Source organism: Glycine soja, chromosome 9 (assembly GCF_004193775.1).
Source record: "Glycine soja cultivar W05 chromosome 9, ASM419377v2, whole genome shotgun sequence".
NCBI lineage: Eukaryota > Viridiplantae > Streptophyta > Magnoliopsida > Fabales > Fabaceae > Glycine > Glycine soja.
The window spans coordinates 24,108,134-24,129,603 of NC_041010.1; the positions used below are offsets into that span (position 1 = coordinate 24,108,134).

The following is a 21,470-nucleotide window of genomic DNA, read 5'->3' on the forward strand; positions in this document are numbered from 1 at the left end:
CCCATCTGATTAGTTAAGCTATGAATGAAGGCTCTGGTCTCTTGTTGAAACTGCATGTTTTGCATAGTCATTTGCCTCACAAGTTCTTCAAGGGAAGGTTGCGGAGGGGCCTCAACTATTTGCTGTTTCTAGGGCTGTTGCTGTTGTTGTTGTTGCTGCTGGATTGGTGGAGGAACGTATGGTCTGCTTGGGCTAGCAGCATTCTGGAAATAAGGCTATTGTTGTTGTTGCTGTTGTGAAGGACTCGACCATCTAAGGTTGGGATGATTCGTCCACCTGGGGTTGTACCTGTTGCTGGAGAGGTCATAATTGTTCTGTTGTGGTTGATTTTGCTGCTGAGGTTGAGGAGGTCTATTGTAGATGTTTGCAGCATAAGCTTCAGGCTGTTCAATTGCTTCAGATTGTTGCACAGAAAGATAAAGGTCTGTGTGGTGGTCGGCAGAGGAGCATAAACCACAGAGTCTAGCGACAGGTGCATATTTTTGATTCATGGCCAGTTGGGTTACCAGGTTAACCAAGGCATCTAGTTTACCTTCAAGCTTCTTAGTCTCAGCTGATGAAGATGAATTCGTGGCTACTTCATGCACTCCTCTAATGACAATAACATCACTTCTGACACTAAATTGCTGGGAGTTTGAAGCCATCTTCGCAATTAAATTTATGGCTTCAGCAGGGGTCATGTCTCCAAGGGCTCCACCACTAGCAGCATCTATCATACTTCTCTCCATGTTACTGAGTCCTTCATAAAAATATTGGAGAAGAAGCTGCTCAGAAATCTGGTGGTGAGGGCAACTGGCACATAGTTTCTTAAATCTCTCCCAGTATTCATATAAGCTCTCTCCACTGAGTTGCCTAATTCCTGAAATATCTTTTCTGATGGCCGTGGTCCTGGAAGCAGGGAAAATTTTTTCTAAGAATACTCTCTTGAGGTCATCCCAGCTCGTGATGGACCTTGGAGCAAGGTAATATAGCCAGTCCTTTGCCACTCCCACTAAAGAATGAGGAAAAGCCTTCAGAAATATGTGATCCTCCTAGACATCTGGGGGTTTCATGGTGGAGCAGACAATATGGAATTCTTTTAAATGTTTGTGCGGGTCTTCACCTGCAAGGCCATGAAACTTTGGAAGCAAATGGATCAGTCCAGTTTTAAGAACATATGGGACATCCTCATCAGGGTATTGGATGCACAAGCTTTCGTAGATGAAATCAGGTGCAGCCATTTCCCTTAGAGTCCTCTCACAGGGTGGAGGTTGTGCCATGTTCTCAGAATGTTTAAAATTATAATGCTCTAAATCAGGATGCTCAAAATCACCAATGAGAGAATGCTCAGGATGCTCAAAAGGTACAAGATGATGCCTAACTAATTTATGAAATGTCCTATCTATCTCAGGATCAAAGGGTTGTAAGTCAGATGGATTGCCTCTAGTCATACACTATATTCAGCATGCACAACTAGTTGCCTTCTTATGCAAGTAACAGTGTAGGTTTGAACTACAACTACCCTCAAATGATATCCAAATCACTTGAAATTTTGTGAGAAACACCCTAAAATCATGAAAAGATGGCACAAAAATGTTCAGGCAAAAATTCAAAGTCTAACTATGGAAACTACCTAAGGAAAGTTTAGAAAAATAAAACAATAAAACTTGAAAAATAAAAAAACTAGTAAACAGGCGATTATGGCTAGCTAGAGACCTCAACCGGCCATTGGCCTGCTGCCATGGTATGGGAAATTTTTTTCTACCCCAAATACATATATAATAATAGTCATTCTGATACCCGGAGCAAAAGTTATGGCCGTTTGAAGTTTTGACAAAAATCAAATTCACTACTTTTTTGGAACTTTCAAATTTGACAAAACTAAGGGCTCCAGCTATTTTTCCCACAAAATATGGATCAAAAGAACCTACCTCACAAAAATTCAGCCAAAAATAAAAACCCTAACTATCAAAACAAAAATCGCCAATTAAATTGTCAGCACCAGTCACTAATCCTCTGGTGGGGAGGACATGTAGTCCTCTAAAGGCAAGGACGTGTAGTGCACTAAAGGCGAGGATGTGTAGTCCTCTGATGGTGAGGGCGTGTAGCCCTACAAAGGCGAGGGCGTGTAGCCCTACGAAGGCGAGGGCGCGTAGCCCTCTGACGATGACAACGTGTAGTCCTCTGATGGCGAGGGCGTGTAGCCCTCTATAGGCAAGGACATGTAGTCCTCTGAAGGTGAGGGCAAGTAGCCCTACGAAGGCGAGGGCGCGTAGCCCTTTGAAGGCGAGGACGCGTAGTCTTCTAAAGGTTAGGGTGTGCAACCCTCTGATGAAGAGGACGTGTAGTCCTCTGTAGGCGAGGCCATGCAGCCCTCTGAAGGCAAGGGCGTGTAGTCCTCTGAAGGTGAGGGCATGCAGCCCTCTATTGGCGAGGGCGTGTAGTTCTCTGATGGGGAGGACGTGTAGTCCGCTGAAGGTGAGGGCGTGTAGCCCTCTAAAGGTGAGGGTGTGTAGCCCTACGACGGCGAGGATGTGCAGTCCTCTGAAGGTGAGGGCGTGCAACCCTCTGATGGCGAGGACATGTAGTCCTCTAAAGGGGACAACGTGCAGTCCTGTGAAGGTGATATGAACCTTCCGGCTTCATGTTCCAAAAGACGAGACCAACATACAATGCATGTGTGATGACATGATGCAGATGCGTAAAAGCGAAACATATTGCGGCAGTAGGGACTACTAGCAACCATGTGTTATCAAAGAGAAAAACTCTAGATGAGGGTTCACTGTTATCAAGCAAGTCGGAGACCTAGCATGACCACAGATTCACCTCACTCCTTATGTTCCCATGGACCCGGGTATAGGGCCCCTTTTCAACTCACCGTGTGTGCAAATAGTGTTGGTGTTTGTGTGCATCAAATGAACAAATATTTACCTCATGCATACATTTTAAAAACACACTAAAAGCAACAAAGAGTTTATATATACAAGATCATAAGGAAAGAAATAAAGAAAAAGGAACAAAGGAGAAGTCATGGTAAGGAAAGCACATTGATTGATTGGCCTAACTCTCTAACAAGGATCCCCAGTGGAGTCGCTAACTGTCGCAACCTACCCTTCAGCGGGAGGGCGACGCGGGGCTTGCGGGTGCGTCTTCCAAGGGAGGAAAATGCACGGAGTCGCCACCAACGTTTATTCGAGGAAAATGTCGGAAAAACCGGAAAGGCGTGGTCTACGAACTTTAAGTGTGAAAGGTTCGGGAGTTGTATTTACGCACGGGGAAGGTATTAGCACCCCACGCGTCCGTCACAAGGGACGACAGCCTTTAATCAAGTGTGCAAATATGACTTCGAATTGTTTTATTTTCCTTTTTATGTCTTTTTATGCCTTTTGTATTTTTAATCTTTTTGTGGTTGACAAGGGTGTTTCCCTTGCTCCTACGTATTCCTTAATTGTGATAAGAAAATCAGACCTACGTAGTTCTTTGAGAACTAAATGTGTGTTAAGTTGTTTTTATCTTTTTTGCAAGATATATTTTGACTGAACAAAAGGTCATTTAATGTGTTGGACCATTAAACGATCTTTTGATTTTGAAAGGAGAGAAACGTTAAGGCGTTGGACCATTAACGATCTCTTGGGGTGGTCGACAAAAGCGGGGCTTTTGCTCCTACGTATCCTCAATTGCGATGAGGAAATCATACCTACGTAGTTCTTGCAAAAGCGATAAAGTTACATGTTGATTTCATGCTTTTGAACGGTCCATGTTAACCAATAAAAACAAAGAGTACCGTTTAAGGTGTTGGACCTTAAAACGGTTTTTAGTGATTTTTGCGGACAAAGCTTGATTTGTGAGTTGATTTTAGCCTTAGTTTCACTTAGGTTATTAGTCAATTGATCCAAGGAAACTTTCAAAGAAAAACGTCCGATTGATTTTTTTGATTATTTTATTCAAAAATATTTTGATTATTTTATTATTATTTTTTGAAGATATTTTGATTATTTTATTATTATTTTGTTTTTTTTTGTTTAACCGAGATTATAGCGTGAACGATCAGTTAGATTTTGTTTTAAAAGTGATTAAACGATATTACAACACAAATGATCGGTTGAAATTCATTTTATCATTTATTAGGCGAGATAACGGCTTAAACGATCGGTTAAAGCTCATTAAAAACGAAAGAAAAGAAAAACAAAAATGAACGAAATGAAGATGCAAGCTAAAAAAACAAGAAGTGAATTGAAAGTCTCAGATTTGAAAACTTACCCGTTGAAGAATGAAGAACGGATGAAGAACGACGGATAACCTTCACCGATTAGCTCATGGAAACGTCTCGGAAGCGTTACGGAAGCACTTCGGCTTGGATTTTCTTCACGGAAACAATTTTTTTCACCCAAAACAGCTTAAATGCATAGCCAGGGGGATAAGGGATGTTTAGAACAGCCCCCTTTTGCCTATTTATAGGAAAAAGGGGGAGGAGGTTGCCGCCAAGTTCGTCCAGGCGAGCTGGGTTGCTTCCTCCAGAAGCAACCCTGTTTCGAAAATACTTTGGAAGGCCCAAATTCAAAATTTTGAAAACTGCTATTTGCACCCCCCATTTTGATAAGTTCACCTCCCTTCTTTCGTATTTCACGGAAAAGTTACTGAAGCCTTACGGAAGCATATTTGACTTGACTTTCTTCTTTTTTCTCTTCCTCCTCACCCATATTAAGTGAAATATGCTTATTTAGGGTTATGGGAATTTTACGGAAGCATTACGGGAGTCCCGGAAGCCATTTTTTTTAACAAACGGGGGAGGTGGTTGCCGCCTAGCTCGCCCAGGCAAGCTTGGTTGCTTCCACCTTAAGCAAGGAAATGCCCAGAATCCTCTAGAAGGGCCCAGATTTGAAAATGGCTATTTGCACCCCTCATTTTACTAAATACACCCCCTTTTGCTTTTCTTGCTGATTCTTTTTCCGTAACGTTACAGATCTTTACGGATTACATAACGATACTTGTTTTCTTTCTGTAATGTCGCGAAACCTTACGGATTGCGCAACAATTCCTTCTTTGACTTCTGGAATGTTGTGGAACTTTACGGATTGCGCAACAATGTTTCCTTTCGACTTCTGGCATCTCGCGAAACTTCTCAGATTGCCTAACGATGGGTGTCAAGTTCCTCGAAGCGGTCATGCGAAGGTCGCATCCCAACAAACAGATGGTCCCCTGACGAAATTAGGGTATGACACTAGGTTACAAGAATTTATCCTTTATCAGTTCAGCCACTTAATCCAACCCTAAATTAAATTACTAAGCGAAATTTAACATAAGGCATTCATTATGTTATTAAGCAACACATACACCAATTAATCATGAACGATCACTAAGCATGAATGTAAATTAAGCGCAGAGACAATTAATCAAGCACTAAGCATGCATGGATTAATAGCAACAAATACAGAGTAATTGGTGAAGAGGAAAAACTGATCAGAATTTAATAATAATAATAGAACCTCAAAGAGAGCTGTGCTTGATTCTCAAGAGAAAACAACGCTTGAGACTTAGCCTTCCATTAATCGGTAAAGAACAAAATTGCAGATTGAAGCAGCAAATGAAATTTTATTGCTACGTGAATAGTAAAAACTGGAATTAGAAAACTTAAATTTATTCTTTCTCTCCAAAACGAAAAAGTGTCTAAAAGAAAAAGAGAAGCCTAAAACTAAAAACGAAAAAGGAGAGAGAGGAGAGAGCCAGAGCTAAACTAGAACCTTGGTGTTGTTATATAATTTTTCAACCCCAAACCTTACAAATCTGTTTTAAATCCAAGCCCATAAATAAAATAAAATCAAATCTAGATAAGATAAGATTAGATCTAGATGAAATAATATCTAGATGAGATCAAATCTAAATAATATCTAGATAAGATAGTGTCTAGATAAGATAAAATTTTGTAGAATAAAATAGTCTGCCCTCATCAAGTCCAAGCCCAATTTTGGATTCAAGCCCAATGCTTCATTAATTCTTGAAATTAGATTAAAAACATCAAATTAGCTAAATGAGCCCAAATAATAAAACTGCCTAATTAATTTGACAATTAAGACTAATCAGTAATTAAAATGGTGCAAAAAGGGTTAAGAAATACGAGAAAATAATGGCACATCAAAACCCCGCATACTTAGCCTTTTGCACTCCTGGGCAAAATGAAACAAAGAACAAAATCCAAGGATATCAAAGAGAGACAAACAAAAACATTTACATATTGTTGGTGATTATATGTTTGATTTTGATTTTGTTCTTCATGGTAGGAAACATCCATTTTTATCTGATCTGCATACTTGTCACTCCTTATGCATTAAATCTGAATATGAGTTTGAATCTGATCCTGTATCTGATTTTTATGCTGAGAGTGAATTTGATTTTGAGTCCGATTCTGATTTTCTGGGTGTTGTACCTCTTGATGTTGATTTTTTAGAGTCAGAATGCACTAACCATGTTGCAGGAAGTACATATACTTCTGACTTGCTTTATGAGGTACAGGTTGAGGAACCTTCTTCTTCTCCTACCCTGGTTCCTCCCACTATTCAGCCACCACCCACACCAGAGTTGAAGCCCTTACCAGCAACCCTCAAATATGCTGTCATACCCTAATTTCGTCCGGGGACCTTTGCTTGATGACATACGACTTTTCTTTGGTCCTTGTGAGGTGCTTGGCACCCATCATTAGGCAATTTGTGAAATTCCAGGACATGCCGGAAAACCAAAAAAAATATTGATGCACAATCCGTAAGTTTCCGTGACACACCGGAAATCAAATGGAAGCATCGTTGCATAATTAAGTGAGGTTCCGTAACATTCCGTAAGTCAAAAAGGGGATGATTATGTAATCCGCAAGGTTCCATAACATTACGGAAAGAAAACAAGTATCGTTACGAAATTCGTAAGTTTCCGTAACTTTACGAAAAAAGAATCACCAAAAAAAAGCAGAGGGGGGTGTACTTAGTAAAAATGGGGGTGCAAATAGCACCCAGGCCCACTTGGGCCCTCCAGAAGATTCCTCCAGAAGGTTGTTGCTTCTGGAGGAAGCAACCTGGCTCGCCTGGGCGAGCTGGGCGGCAACCATCTCCCCTATTTTGCTATAAATAGGGGAGGAAGTGAAGAAGAAAAGGGTTCAGCCCCTTAGGCACTTCTCTCTCTTTCGAATTTGCTTGGAAAAATTGTTTCCGTGAAGAAAATTTAAGCCGAGGCTCTTCCGAAATGTTTCTGTAAGGAATTTCGCGAAGGTTTTTGACCGTTCTTCGACGTTCTTCATTCGTTCTTCATCGTTCTTCGATCTTCAACGGGTAAGTACCTTGAACCAAGCTTTTCGATTCGTTCTATGTACCCATGGTGGTCCACATTGTGTTTTGTGTATCTTTATTCTCATTTCATTTACTTTTTATAGCCCCTGTTGACGTGCTTAAGCCATTTTACTTAAGTCATTTCTCGCTTAACTTAAAAATAAAATAAATTTCCACCGAACGTTTAAATTGTATTATCCATTAACTTCGGTTAAAATGAATTCCGACCGTTCGGTCGTGCCGTAACCACGTTGGAAATCAAAAAAAGAGGTAAAAAATAATATAATAATAAAAAAAATACCTTTTAGCAAAATAAGGCGGAAAATCAATCGGACGTTTTCTCTTTGGGATTTCTCATTCTTAATCGAATTGACTAATAACTAAGGTGAAACTAAGGCTAAAATCAACTCGCCTAGTCAAGCTCGTCCACAAAAATAGGTTTTTGAAGTTTGTCATTTCAATTTCTTACTAATTAAAATGGATCGTTTTTAAGGTCCAACGCCTTAAAATGATCACCTCTTAAGTAAAAAAGGAATCACTTGATAAGAAAGAACTACGTAGGTCTGATTTCCTCATCGCAAATTGAGGAATACGTAGGAGCAAAGGGAAACACCCTTGTCGACCACAAAAAGAGAAAAATATAAAAAGGGTATAAAGGATATAAGGACATAAAAGGGAACATAAAAATCAAAGTCATGTTTGCACATTCGATTAAAGGCTGTCGTCCCTTGTGACGGACGTGTGGGGTGGTAATACCTTCCCCGTGCGTAAATACAACTCCCGAACCTTTCACTTAAAAGTTCGTAGATCGCGTCTTTTCCGGTTTTTCCGACGTTTTCCTCAAATAAACGTTGGTGGCGACTCCGCGCGTATTCCTTTCGTGGAACACGCATTCCGCGAGTCACGCTTCGCCCTCCCGCCGAAGGGTAGGTTGCGACATATGCTTACTTGGAGGACAAGGAAAAATTCCCAGTGATCATCTCTGCCTCCCTCGATGTTGAGCAAGAGGAGAAGTTGTTGCTAGTGCTCAAGAAGCACAAGAAGGCCATTGGATGGACTTTAGCTGACATTCCTGGTATTAGCCCATCTACTTGCATGCATAGGATACTTTTAGAGGATGGAGCTAAGCCAGTGAGGCAGCCACAACGGCAACTCAACCCCGTCATTCTGGATGTGGTGAAAAAGGAGGTGACCAAGCTCTTACAAGTTGGAATCATCTACCCCATTTCTGACAGCCAGTGGGTGATTCCAGTCCAAGTGATTCCTAAGAAGACATGCCTCACATTGATCAAGAATGAAAAGGATGAGCTTATGCCCACAAGAGTGCAGAACAGCTGGCGAATGCATTGATTATAGGAGGCTGAACCAGGTAACCAAAAAAGATCATTTTCCCCTGCCATTCATTGATCAAATGCTTGAGCGTTTGGCAGGTAAGTCTCATCACTGTTTTCTTGATGGTTTTTCTGGTTATTTACAAATTCATATTGCTCCTGAGGATCAAGAAAATACCACATTCACCTGTCCCTTTGGCACTTTTGCCTATAGGAGGATGCTTTTTGGCCTATGCAACGCCCTTGGTACCTTCCAGCGGTGTATGCTTAGTGATCGAGGTCATACCCGAATCAAATAAACATGATAATGCAGTAACTAGGAAGTGATCCTAGGTCGTTTCCCAACGAGCAATGATAAACCAAATGTACATAATATACTTGCAGTAACAGTAACAATTGGGGGGGGGGGGGGGTTTGTTTGTATTGTGATTTAAGGAGCAGAACAAGTAAACTGGAATACGAAACTAATAATATTAAAACTGGGTTGTTTCCTCTGATTCAGAAACCATTCTCTTATCCTGGGTTATGGAGAATTCGTCCCTAATAGTAACCACTTAATCAAACCCTATTTCAATTTACTAAGCGAAAATCAACCTAGGGTTGTCAATACGTGATTAGACACCACATACACCAGCTAGCCCTTCGTCCATTAAGCATGAACGCAAGTTAGGCTCAGAGGCAATTAATCGAACACGAAGCGTGCACTGATTAATGTTCATGAATTTGGGTTAACTGGTGAAGGGAAAACTGTCAAGGAACCACATTATAAACGAAACCTCAAAGAGAGTTGGGCTTCTTCCTCAGAAGGAAACAACACTAGAATAATTAGCCTTCCATAGATTCAAACAGAAAACGTAAATGAAAAATGAAGCAAAAACGTAAATAACAGAAACGTAAATGAGACAGAAACAAAAATGAAAACAGAAACGTAAATGAGACAGAAACGAAAATGAAAACAAAAACGTAAATGAAAGTAGAAGAAGAAGCAAGAACGAAATTGTAATTAGAAGCAAGAAATGGGAAATTGCATTAAGAACGAAAACAGTAGCATTAGAACAGAAAGAACTTAAAACCCTAAACAAAGCTTTGAATAATGAATGGCATAACAGAATGCCTTGCACAAATCCCAAGGCTGCTATTTAAAAAGAGTCACTCAAAGTCACTGGGCCATATTACAATACTCTGGCCCAAAACGAAATAAACACTAAACCACATAAAATAAAATTGCGAAATTTCCTAATTAAAAATTAACTAAGGTAAGCGCTGCTTTATTTGCCCTCTTCAAGTCCACAACCAAAATCCGGATTAAGCCCAATGTTTCATTAATTCCTGAAATTAGATTAAAAACATCAAATAAGCTAAATGAGACCAAATAATAAAACTGCCTAATTAATTGACAATTAAGACCAATCAATAATTAAAATGGTGCAACAAGGGTTTAGAAAATAGAAGAAAATGATGGCACATCAAAACCCCCCATACTTAGCCTTTTGCACTCCTGGGCAAAATGAAACAAAGAACAAAATCCAAGGATATCAAAGAGAGGCAAACGAAAACATTCACATATTTGTCAATGAACATCAAGGAATGAAAGGAATGGGTAACATCTAACATAAGGAGATCCAAAAAGTCAAGACATTCATGAAAATCATCTAAGTAACCCAATCATGGCAAAATAGTTAATCAGCTCAAGAATGAAAAGTGATAAAGCCTCACAAGATATACACTCTATCTCTCAAGTGTCTAGGCTACTATTTACCCTCAAAGCACCCATGAAAACAAACACCACATAAACTTGGGAAGATTCTAAAATTTACAATCAACCCATAAACACAAGCACATGAGGATCAAAAGGTCTTTTAAGGTTGTAATGGGGCCAAGGACAAGGTATGGAAAATATGGAATAAGTGGCTGAATCCCAAAGGAATAGAGGAGCAATGGGGAATAAGTGCATATTAAGAAAACATAAGAAAATAAAAAGAAGTAAAGATAAAATTTAAACATAAAGAGTAGAACCAAGAGTCTCATCATTCTTTTCTTATTCACTCAACTTTACTGTTTTTTTCTTTTTCTTTTTCGATTTTTTTTTCTATGTAGCCTTTTGAGAAACAGCATCATATTCAGCATGTCCAACACTTAACCAATATGCAATGCATATCAAGTATGGCTCAAAATATATCATGCAGCATGGCCAACAAAACATGTTATCCAATGAAACAAAAACCCCCACACTTATTCCCAAAACAATTCCAAAGCTCCAAAATTCCTTAAGGATATGGTGATATCATGGTTTTTCACTTAAGGCTTGTAGTGAGCTTCAAAACAAGGAAAGGGAAACAAGGCTCAAAAGGGATATCAATGGAATTAAGTCAAGGTAAGTCCATTTGGCTAGAAGCTTATAAGAACAAAATTGCCTCAATCATATCCAAATATGCATGTGAATTAGGAAGCATCAACAAGAATCAAGCCAAGGCTATTGTGCACGCAATCAATGGGGCAAAACACACCAAATGATTATGATGATGGATGGCTCAAATTCTCACAAAGGTAAACTCATCACTTTCAAATTGAGCTTTCAAAACTATCATGACATGTAGAGGAGAATCAAGGATTTCAATTCACAAAATGTCAAAAACTTTTATTTTCAAAAAAAAAATTACCCATTTCTTGAACATATCCTATGATTCAAAGAAAAACATGCAAAGTCGTACATGCACACAGAATTGACCCAAAATATTAAACTAAAAATCCGACGAAACTAATCAGCATTAACAAATTAACACAACTAACAAATTAACAAAACCAACAAAACTAACAAAAACCAAAGAACACTCCCCCCCCCCCCCCCCATACTTAAACAACACATTGTCCTCAATGTAGCACAATTAAGAGATTAAAACAATTAAACCATCAAATAGAATTGGACAAGTGTAATAAAAGCAAAGAAGGAGATAGGAAAAGAAGAACTCCCTAAGTCATGGTGGAGGAAGAGTAGGGTGGAGTAAGGAAGTCTCTTCCACCACTACGTCCACTAAAGAAGGGTTCGTGAGGAATGGCTTAAGTCGATGTCCGTTGACCTTGAAGCTCTTGTTTGTGGAGTCGCTTTTGATCTCAACTATACCATAAGGAAAAACATTAGTAACAACAAAAGGACCAATCCACTTAGACCTCATCTTACCACTCATGAGTCCAAGCCTAGAATTATACAATAGCACTTTTTGCCCAACCATGAAGTCCTTCTTAACTATCATGCTATCATGGAACTTCTTGGTCTTTTCTTTGTAGAACTTGGCATTCTCGTAGGCTTCTAGGCGGATTTCATCTAACTCACTCAGTTGCAACTTTCTTTCCTCACCAGCTTGATCCATAGAGAAGTTGCAAGTCTTCACTGCCCAGTATGCTTTGTGCTCAATCTCCACTGGAAGATGACATGCCTTTCCAAAGACAACCCGATAAGGAGACATTCCTATGGGTGCTTTGTAGGCAGTCCGATGTGCCCAGAGAGCATCATCAAGCCTGGTACTCCAATCTTTCCTGCTTGGCTGCACAATCTTCTCTAAAATTCTCTTGATCTCCCTGTTAGAAATTTCTGCCTGTCCATTGGTCTGGGGGTGGTATGGTGTGGATACCCTGTGTACCACCCCGTATTTTTTAAGCAGGGCATGCATTGTTCTGTTGCAAAAATGGGTTCCTTGATCACTAACAATTGCTTTAGGTACTCCAAACCTGCAAAACAGATTAGACCTGATAAAATCTGCAACAACCTTAGCATCATTAGTTCTAGTGGGCTTGGCTTCCACCCATTTTGAAAGATAGTCAACTGCAAGGAGAATGTAAACATAACCAAAAGAGACAGGAAAAGGGCCCATGAAATCTATACCCCAGACATCAAACACCTCACAGAATAGCATAGGTTGCTGAGGCATTTGTTGTCGCCATGTAAGTGTATTTCCTGCTTTCTGACACTGCTCACAAGTGTTGTAGATCTTCCACGCATCTTTAAAGATGGTGGGCCAATAAAAACCACAATCAAGCACTTTGCGAGCTATCCTTTGAACACCCAGATGACCTCCCGGTGCGGAAGAATGATAGAACTGCAGGATTGAGTCAGTCTCATGATCTGGAATGCATCGTCTAATGACCTGATCACTGCACAATTTCCACAAGTAGGGGTCATGCCAAATAAAATGCTTAGCATCACTTTTAATTTTATCTTTTTGGGCCTTAGATGCTAAGGGAGGAAAAACAGAAGCAACCAAATAATTGACAATGTTAGCAAACCAGGGAGTAGAAAGAGAGTTAGAAATACTATACAGTATATACAAATGATCATCTGGGAAATCATCCCAAATGGGTAAATTCGCATCCGATACACGTTCGATCCGACTCAAATGATCAGCAACTAAATTTTGTGCTCCATTCCTATCACGGATCTCCAAGTCAAACTCTTGAAGCCAGAGCATCCATCGGATCAACCTAGGCTTAGAATCAGCCTTCTTCAACAAGTACTTTAGAGCTGCATGGTCAGTATAAACAATGATGCGGGTACCAAGCAAATAAGATCAAAATTTTTCAAGAGCAAAAACTATGGCTAGAAGCTCCTTCTCAGTAGTAGTATAATTCGCTTGGGCAGAATCTAAAGTCCTAGAAGCATAATATATCACCCTGGGCAATTTATCAATTTTCTGAGCAAGGACAGCCCCCAATGCATAATTTAATGCATCACACATAAGCTCAAAAGGGGCTGTCCAATCAGGTGCCTGGATGATGGGGGTGGTAGTCAGCGCTCTTTTGAGGCAATCAAAAGCCTCTTTGCATCTGTCATTAAAGTCAAACTCCACCTCCTTTTGCAACAAGTTGGACAGTGGAAGGGCTACTTTGCTAAAATCCCTTATAAAGCGCCTGTAGAATCCTGCATGACCAAGAAAGGATCGCACCTCTCGCACACAAGAAGGGTAAGGCAATTGTGAAATAACAAAAATTTTTGCAGGATCTACTTCAATACCCTTATTGGAAATAATGTGGCCTAAAACTATACCTTGCTCAACCATAAAATGACATTTTTCAAAATTTAGAACAAGGTTAGTTTCAATGCAAATATTCAAAACTTTTTCCAAACTATACAGACAACCATCAAAAGAGGATCTGGTCAATGAATGGCAGGGGAAAATGGTCCTTTTTGGTAACTTGGTTCAGCCTCCTATAGTCAATGCAGACTCTCCAACTGTTCTGCACCCGAGTAGGAATCAGCTCCTGCTTCTCATTTTTTATCACTGTGAGGCCGGTCTTCTTCGGGACTACCTGGACGGGACTCACCCATTGGCTGTCGGAGATAGGATACATGATTCCAGCTTGCAAAAGCTTGGTTATCTCCTTCTTCACTACATCAAGAATCGTCGGGTTGAGTCTTCTCTGTGGCTGTCTTACTGGTTTAGCTCCATCCTCTAAATTTATTCGATGCATACATGTGGATGGGCAAATACCAGGAATGTCCGCCAGGGTCCAGCCTAGAGCCTTCTTATGCTTCTTGAGAACAGACAACAACTTCTCCTCTTGCTCATTAGTAAGGGAGGCAGATATAATCACTGGAAAACTCTTGCTATCATCCAAGTAAGTGTATTTTAAATTTGATGGCAGAGGCTTCAATTCTGGTGTGGTCGGCTGGATAGTGGTAGAAGGAGATGGTTTCTCAGTCTGTATCTCATAAAGAAAGTCAGAGGTAAGTGTACTTCCTGAAACATGGTTAGTCCTATCTGACTCTATAAAATCAATCTCAAGAGGTAAAACACTACCACCAGACATGCAATCAATATCACTTTCAGATTCACTCTCAGCATCAAATTCAGACATATGATCAAGTACAATTTCAGACTCAATGCATGAAGAGTGAGAGGCATGCAGATTAGAGTAAAGATCAGTCATGTATTCATCAACAACATGGTCAATTATTTCAGCATGAAATACAGAAAGATCTTCAGATGGGTATTTCATAACATCCAGAATATTAAAATGAACAGTTATATCACCAAACTCCATGGATAGTGTGCCTGCATAAACATCTATCTTAGTTCTAGCAGTTTTCATAAAGGGTCTGCCTAGAATGATGGGAACTGACCCTTGAGAAAATCCATCTTCCATATTCAAAATATAAAAATCAACAGGGAAAATCAGTTCACCAACTCTAACTAAGACATCTTCTATGAAACTAATAGGGTAGGCAACACTTCTATTAGCTAAATGAATTACCACATCGGTTGACTGCAAGGGACCTAGAGATAGAGAATTAAAAATAGACGGAGGCATAACACTAACAGAAGCTCCTAAATCTAGCATGGCATTGTCAAACTTACTATTCCCTATAATACAAGGTATGCTAAATGTACCTGGATCTTTACATTTTTCAGGAATTTGGGGAACAGATTTACCAATCAGTGCGGAGACATTTCTGCCCATGCTAATTCGTTCACTTCCTTTAAGCTTCCTCTTATTAGTGCACAGCTCCTTCAAGAATTTGGCATATCTTGGAATTTGCTTTATTGCATCCAACAGAGGTATGTAGGAATTTTTTTCTACCCCAAATACATATATAATAATTGCGATTCTGATAAACGGAGCAAAAGTTATGGCCGTTTGAAGTTTCAACAAACACAAAATTTGCTACTTTTTTGGAACTTTCAAATCTGACCAAACTAAAGGCTCTAGCTATTTTTCCCAAAACAAATATAGATTAAAAGAAGTTACCCCAAAAAAATTCAGCCAAAAATAACAACTATAGCTACTAAAACAAAAAATCTCAAATAATTCAGCATGGGTGGTTGCTAAAATCCGTCTCTACTTGATTTCTACTACTACTCTGTTTTGCCGCAAGCAAAAGTGGTTGCTAAGTCCGTCACAAAACACTATTCACAGCAGAACACCCAAAACTGAAACAGGGGAAGCGCTTAATAGGAAAACTGAAACAGAACACACACTAAACAAAATACCAAGACACTAAACAACACTAACACACATACTAACACAATACTAACAATTAAACATAAAACACAGAGGAATTAAACACACAACACTAGCTAGCTATTATGAACCTTTGGACACTGCTCCTCGGCAACAGCGCCAAATTTGATTGAGGCCGTACCTGAATCAAATAAACATGATAATGCAGTAACTAGGAAGTGATCCTAGGTCGTTTCCCAACGAGCAATGATAAACCAAATGTTCATAATATACTTGCAGTAACAGTAACGATTGGGGGGGGTTTGTTTGTTTTGTGATTTAAGGAGCAGACCAAGTAAACTGGAATACGAAACTAATAATATTAAAAATGGGTTGTTTCCTCTGATTCAGAAGTCATTCTCTTATCCTGGGTTATGGAGAATTCATCCCTAACAGTAACCACTTAATCCAACCCTATTTCAATTTACTAAGCGAAAATCAACCTAGGGTTGTCAATATGTGATTAGACACCACATACACCAGCTAGCCCTTCATCCATTAAGCATGAAAGCAAGTTAGGCTCAGAGGCAATTAATCGAACACGAAGCGTGCACTGATTAATGTTCACGAATTTGGGTTAACTGGTGAAGGGAAAACTGCCAAGGAACCACATTATAAACGAAACCTCAAAGAGAGTTGGGCTTCTTCCTCAGAAGGAAACAACACCAGAATAATTAGCCTTCCATAGATTCAAACAGAAAACGTAAATGAAACATGAAGCAAAAATGTAAATGAGACAGAAACAAAAATGAAAACAGAAACGTAAATGAAAGTAGAAGAAGAAGCAAGAACAAAATTGTAATTAGAAGCAGGAAATGGGAAATTGCATTAAGAACGAAAATAGTAGCATTAGAACAGAAAGAACTTAAAACCCTAAACAAAGCTCTGAATAATGAATGGCATAAAAGAATGCCTTGCACGAATCCCAAGGCTGCTATTTAAAAAGAGTCACTCAAAGTCACTGGGCCCTATTACAATACTCTGGCCCAAAACGAAATAAACACTAAACCACATAAAATAAAATTGTGAAATTTCCTAATTAAAAATTAACTAAGGTAAGCGCTGCTTTATTTGCCCTCTTCAAGTCCACAACCAAAATCCGGATTAAGCCCAATGTTTCATTAATTCCTGAAATTAGATTAAAAACATCAAATTAGCTAAATGAGACCAAATAATAAAACTGCCTAATTAATTGACAATTAAGACCAATCAATAACTAAAATGGTGCAACAAGGGTTTAGAAAATAGAAGAAAATGATGGCACATCACTTAGCTTTTTCAGTGACTTTTTAGAGAGTTGCATAGAGGTGTTTATGGATGATTTTACTGTTTATGGATCCTCTTTTGATGCATGTTTGGATAGTCTGGATAGAGTTCTTAATAGATGCATTGAAACTAACCTTGTGCTGAATTTTGAAAAATGTCACTTCATGATAGAACAAGGTATAGTTTTAGGGCATATCATTTCGAATAGGGGCATAGAGGTAGACCTTGCAAAAATAGATGTTATTTCACAATTACCTTACCCCTCTTGCGTGCGAGAGGTTCGTTCTTTTCTTGGTCATGCAGGGTTTTATAGGCTCTTTATCAAGGATTTTAGCAAAATAGACCTTCCACTATCCAATCTAATGCAAAAGGAGGTGGAGTTTGATTTTGATGACCGATGCAAAGAGGCTTTTGATTGCCTCAAGCGTGCAGTGACTACCACCCCTATCATTCAGGCACCTGATTAGACAACCCCATTTGAGCTAATGTGCGATGCATCCAATTACGCATTTGGGGCTGTCCTTGCTCAAAAGATTGACAAGCTGCCTGGGGTAATCTACTACGCTTCCAGAACTTTGGATGCTGCTCAAGCAAATTACACTACTACAGAGAAGGAGCTATTAGCGATAGTTTTTGCACTTGAGAAATTTCGTTCATATTTGCTTGGTACTCATGTTATTGTTTATACTGACCATGCAGCTCTAAAGTAGCTATTGAAGAAGGCTTAATCAAAGCCTAGATTGATCAGGTGGATGCTTTGGCTCCAAGAGTTCGGAATGATGCACAGAACCTTGTGGCTGACCATCTGAGTAGGATTAAGCGTGCACTTGAGGACTCACCCATTCCGGATGATTTTCCGGATGACCATTTGTACATTCTGTATAGTATTTCTGATTCCTTCCCCACTCCCTGGTTTGCTAATATTGTGAATTATTTGGTTGGTTTTGTTTTTCCTCCCTTAGCATCTAAAGCTCAAAATGATAAAATTAAGAGTGATGCTAAGCATTATATTTGGGATGACCCCTATTTGTGGAAGTTGTGCAGTGACCAGGTTATTAGGATATGCATTCCAGACCATGAGATTGACTCAGTCCTGCAATTTTGTCATTATTCCGCACCAGGTGGCCATCTTGGCATACAGAGGAAAGCTCGCAAGGTGCTTGATTCCGGTTTCTATTGGCCCACCATCTTGAAGGATGCGTGGAGAATCTGCAGCACTTGTGAGCCTTGTTAGAGAGCAGGCGGCTCACCTTCATGGAGACAACAAATGCCTCAACAACCCATGTTATTCTGTGAGATGTTTGATGTCTGGGGTATAGATTTTATGGGGCCTTTCCCTGTCTCTTTTGGTTTTGTTTATATTCTCCTTGCTGTTGATTATGTTTCAAAATGGGTGGAAGCCAAACCCACCAGAACTAACGATGCTAAGGTTGTTGTGGATTTTGTTAGATCTAATTTGTTTTGGGCGCATAGGACTGCCTACAAAGCACCCATAGGAATGTCTCCTTATTAGGTTATCTTTGGCAAGGCATGTCATCTTCCTGTAGAGATAGAGCATAAAGCCTACCGGGCTGTCAAAACCTGCAACTTCTCTATGGATCAGGCTGGAGAGGAAAGGAAGTTGCAACTAAGTGAGCTAGATGAGATCCGTTTAGAAGCCTATGAGAATTCCAAATTCTACAAGGAGAAGACCAAGAAGTTCCATGACAACTTGATAGCTAAGAAGGACTTTGTGGTTGGACAAAAAGTTTTATTGTATAACTCTAGGCTTGGACTTATGAGTCGTAAGTTGAGGTCAAAGTGGATTGGTCCTTTTGTGGTGACTAATGTTTTTCCTTATGGTACAGTTGAGATCAAAAGTGAATCCACAGATAAGAGCTTCAAGGTCAATGGACACCGGCTGAAACCATTCCTCACAAATCCCTCCTTAGTGGATGTAGTGGTGGAGGAGACCTCCTTACTTCACCCTACTTCTCTTCCGCCATGACTTAGGGAGTTTTCTTTTTCTATCTCCTTCTTTACATTTATTGCACATGTCCAAATTTATTGATTGTTTTGATTGTTCTTGATCTTATGATTGTGCTACATTGAGGACAATGTGTTGTTTAAGTGTGAGGGGGGGGGGGGGGGAGATTGTTCTTTAATTTTGTTGGGTATTCTAGTTTAATTTTATTAGGTTTTTCTAGGTTAATTTTGTTATTTTGGTTTTATGTTTTGTGTACAACATTGCATGTTTGTCTTTGAATTTTGGGTTATGTACAGGTAATGGGTAATTGTTTTTGAAATAGGAGTTTCTTGGCATTTTGTGAATTGAAATCCTTGTTTTTCTCTACATGTCAAGTTAGTTTTGAAAGTTCGAATTGAAAGTGATAGACTTACCCTTGGTGAGAATTTGAGCCATCATCATCTATTTTATTCGGTGTGTTTTGCCCCATTGATTGCTTGCACAATAGCCTTGGCTTGACTCTTGTTGATACTTCTTGCTTCACATGCATGTTGGGAGATGATTTAGGCATTTTGTTCTTATAAGCCTCTAGCCAAATGAGCCTACCTTGAATTAATTCCTTTGATAGCCCCTTTGAGCCTATGTTCCCCTTTCTTTGTTTTGAAGCTCATTACAAGCCTTAAGTGAAAAACCATGATCTCACCCTACCCTTAAGGAATTTTGGAGCTTTGGAATTGTTTTGGGAATAAGTGTGGGGGGGTATGTTTCATTGGATGATATGTTTTTGTTGGCCATGCTCGATGATGTATTTTGGCCATGCTTGATGTATATACATATATTGCCTAATTGTTGCTTTATTTTTCAAATGCTTTCAATAGCTATTGTCCACGTTAAAAAAAACAAAAAAAATACAAAAAAATAAAACAAAAAAAATGAAGTTGAATAAAGGAGGTCTTGGTTTGAGGACTTAGTTGATTTTGTTTTGGGTTTACTTTTTATGCTTAATTTTTAATTTTGGTTTTGGGGTTTACTACTTTTTCTTAGTTCTCAGTTATTCCCCATTGTTCCTCTATTCCTTTGGGTTTTAGCTACTTATCCCATACTTTCCTCTACCTTGTCCTTGGCCCCATTTCAACCTTAAAAGACCTTTTGATCATCATGTGCATGTGTTTGTGGTGTGATTGTCAATTTTAGAGTCTTGCCAAGTCTATGTGGTGTTTGTTTTCATGGGTGCTCTGAGAGTAAACAATAGCCTAGACACTTGAGAGATAGAGTGCATATCTTGTGAGGCTTTATCACTTTTTATTCAATTCTTGAGCTGATTGACTATCTTGCCATGTTTGAGATGCTTGGATGATTTTCATGACTGTCTTGATTCTTTAACTCTCTACGTGTTGGATGTTGCCCATTCCTTTCATTCCTTGAGATTCATTGAGAAATATGTAATTGTTTTTGTGTTTGTTTGTTTCTCTTTAATGTCTCTGGATTTTTTCCTCGCTTTGCTTTTTGATTTTGCCCAGGAGTGCAAAAGGCTAAGTGTGGGGGGATTTGATGTATCATTATTTTCTCCTATTTCTTAACCCTTTATGTCATCATTTTAATTACTGATTAGCCTTAATTGTCAAATTAATTATGCAGTTGTATCATTTGGGCCTACTTGACTAATTTTGTGTTTTTAATTTAATTCAGGAGAATTATAAGCAATTGGGCTTGAATCCAGAATTGGGCTTGGACTTGAAGAGAACAGACAATTTTATTTTATCAAATCTTATCTTATCCATTATTTCATCTAGATTTTATTTCATCCAATCTAATCTTATCTTATCCAGATTTTGTTTCATCCAATCTTATCTTATCTTGTCTAGATTTTATTTTATTTATGGGCTTGGACTTAAAATAGATTTGTAAGCTTTGGGGCTAAGAACCTATATAACAGCACCAGGGTTTTAGTTTAGGAGAGTTTTTGGAGAGGAGAATAATTTTAGGTTTTGCAATTCCAGTTTTTACTGTTCATGCGCACTATTCACGTAGCAATAAAATTCGTTTTCTGCTTCAATCTGCAATTTCATTTTCTGCTTCAATTTGCAATTTTGTTTTCTGCTGATTAATGGAAGGCTAAGTCTCCAATGTTGTTTTCTCTTGAGGATCAAGCACAGCTCTCTTTGAGGTTTTGTTATTACTATTGAATTCTGATCAGTTTTTCCTCTTCACCAATTACTCTGTATTTGTTGCTATTAATCCATGCATAATTTACGTTCATACTTAATGATCATTTTCGTTCATGATTAATTGGTGTATGTGTTGCTTAATCACATAATGACAGCCTTATGTTAATTTTCGCTTAAGTGGTTGAACTGATTAAGGATAAATTCTCCTAAGTGGTTGAACTGATTAAGGATAAATTCTCCTAACCTAGGATAAGAGACTTGCTTGTGAATCAAGGGGAAACAACATGTTTTCATTCTGTTATTTTCTAATTCAAATTTGCTTTCTTTTTAATTTACAAAAACAAACAACCCCCCCCCCAATTCGTTACTATTTTATTACTATCTGTTATGAACGTTTGGTTGACCATTTCTCGTTGGGAGATGACCTCGGATCACTTCCTAGATACTGCATTTTTAATGTTTATTTGATTCGGGTATG

The 21,470-nt window shown here is 39.0% G+C and overlaps 1 non-coding gene across 1 annotated transcript; it reads left to right on the plus strand.

Moving 5' to 3' along the window:
• The first annotated feature begins 774 nt into the window (after positions 1–774).
• On the plus strand, positions 775–881 carry LOC114369092. Its single transcript, XR_003657550.1, has one exon. It is a non-coding gene; the product is annotated as a small nucleolar RNA R71 (small nucleolar RNA).
• Positions 882–21,470: the final 20,589 nt, after the last annotated feature.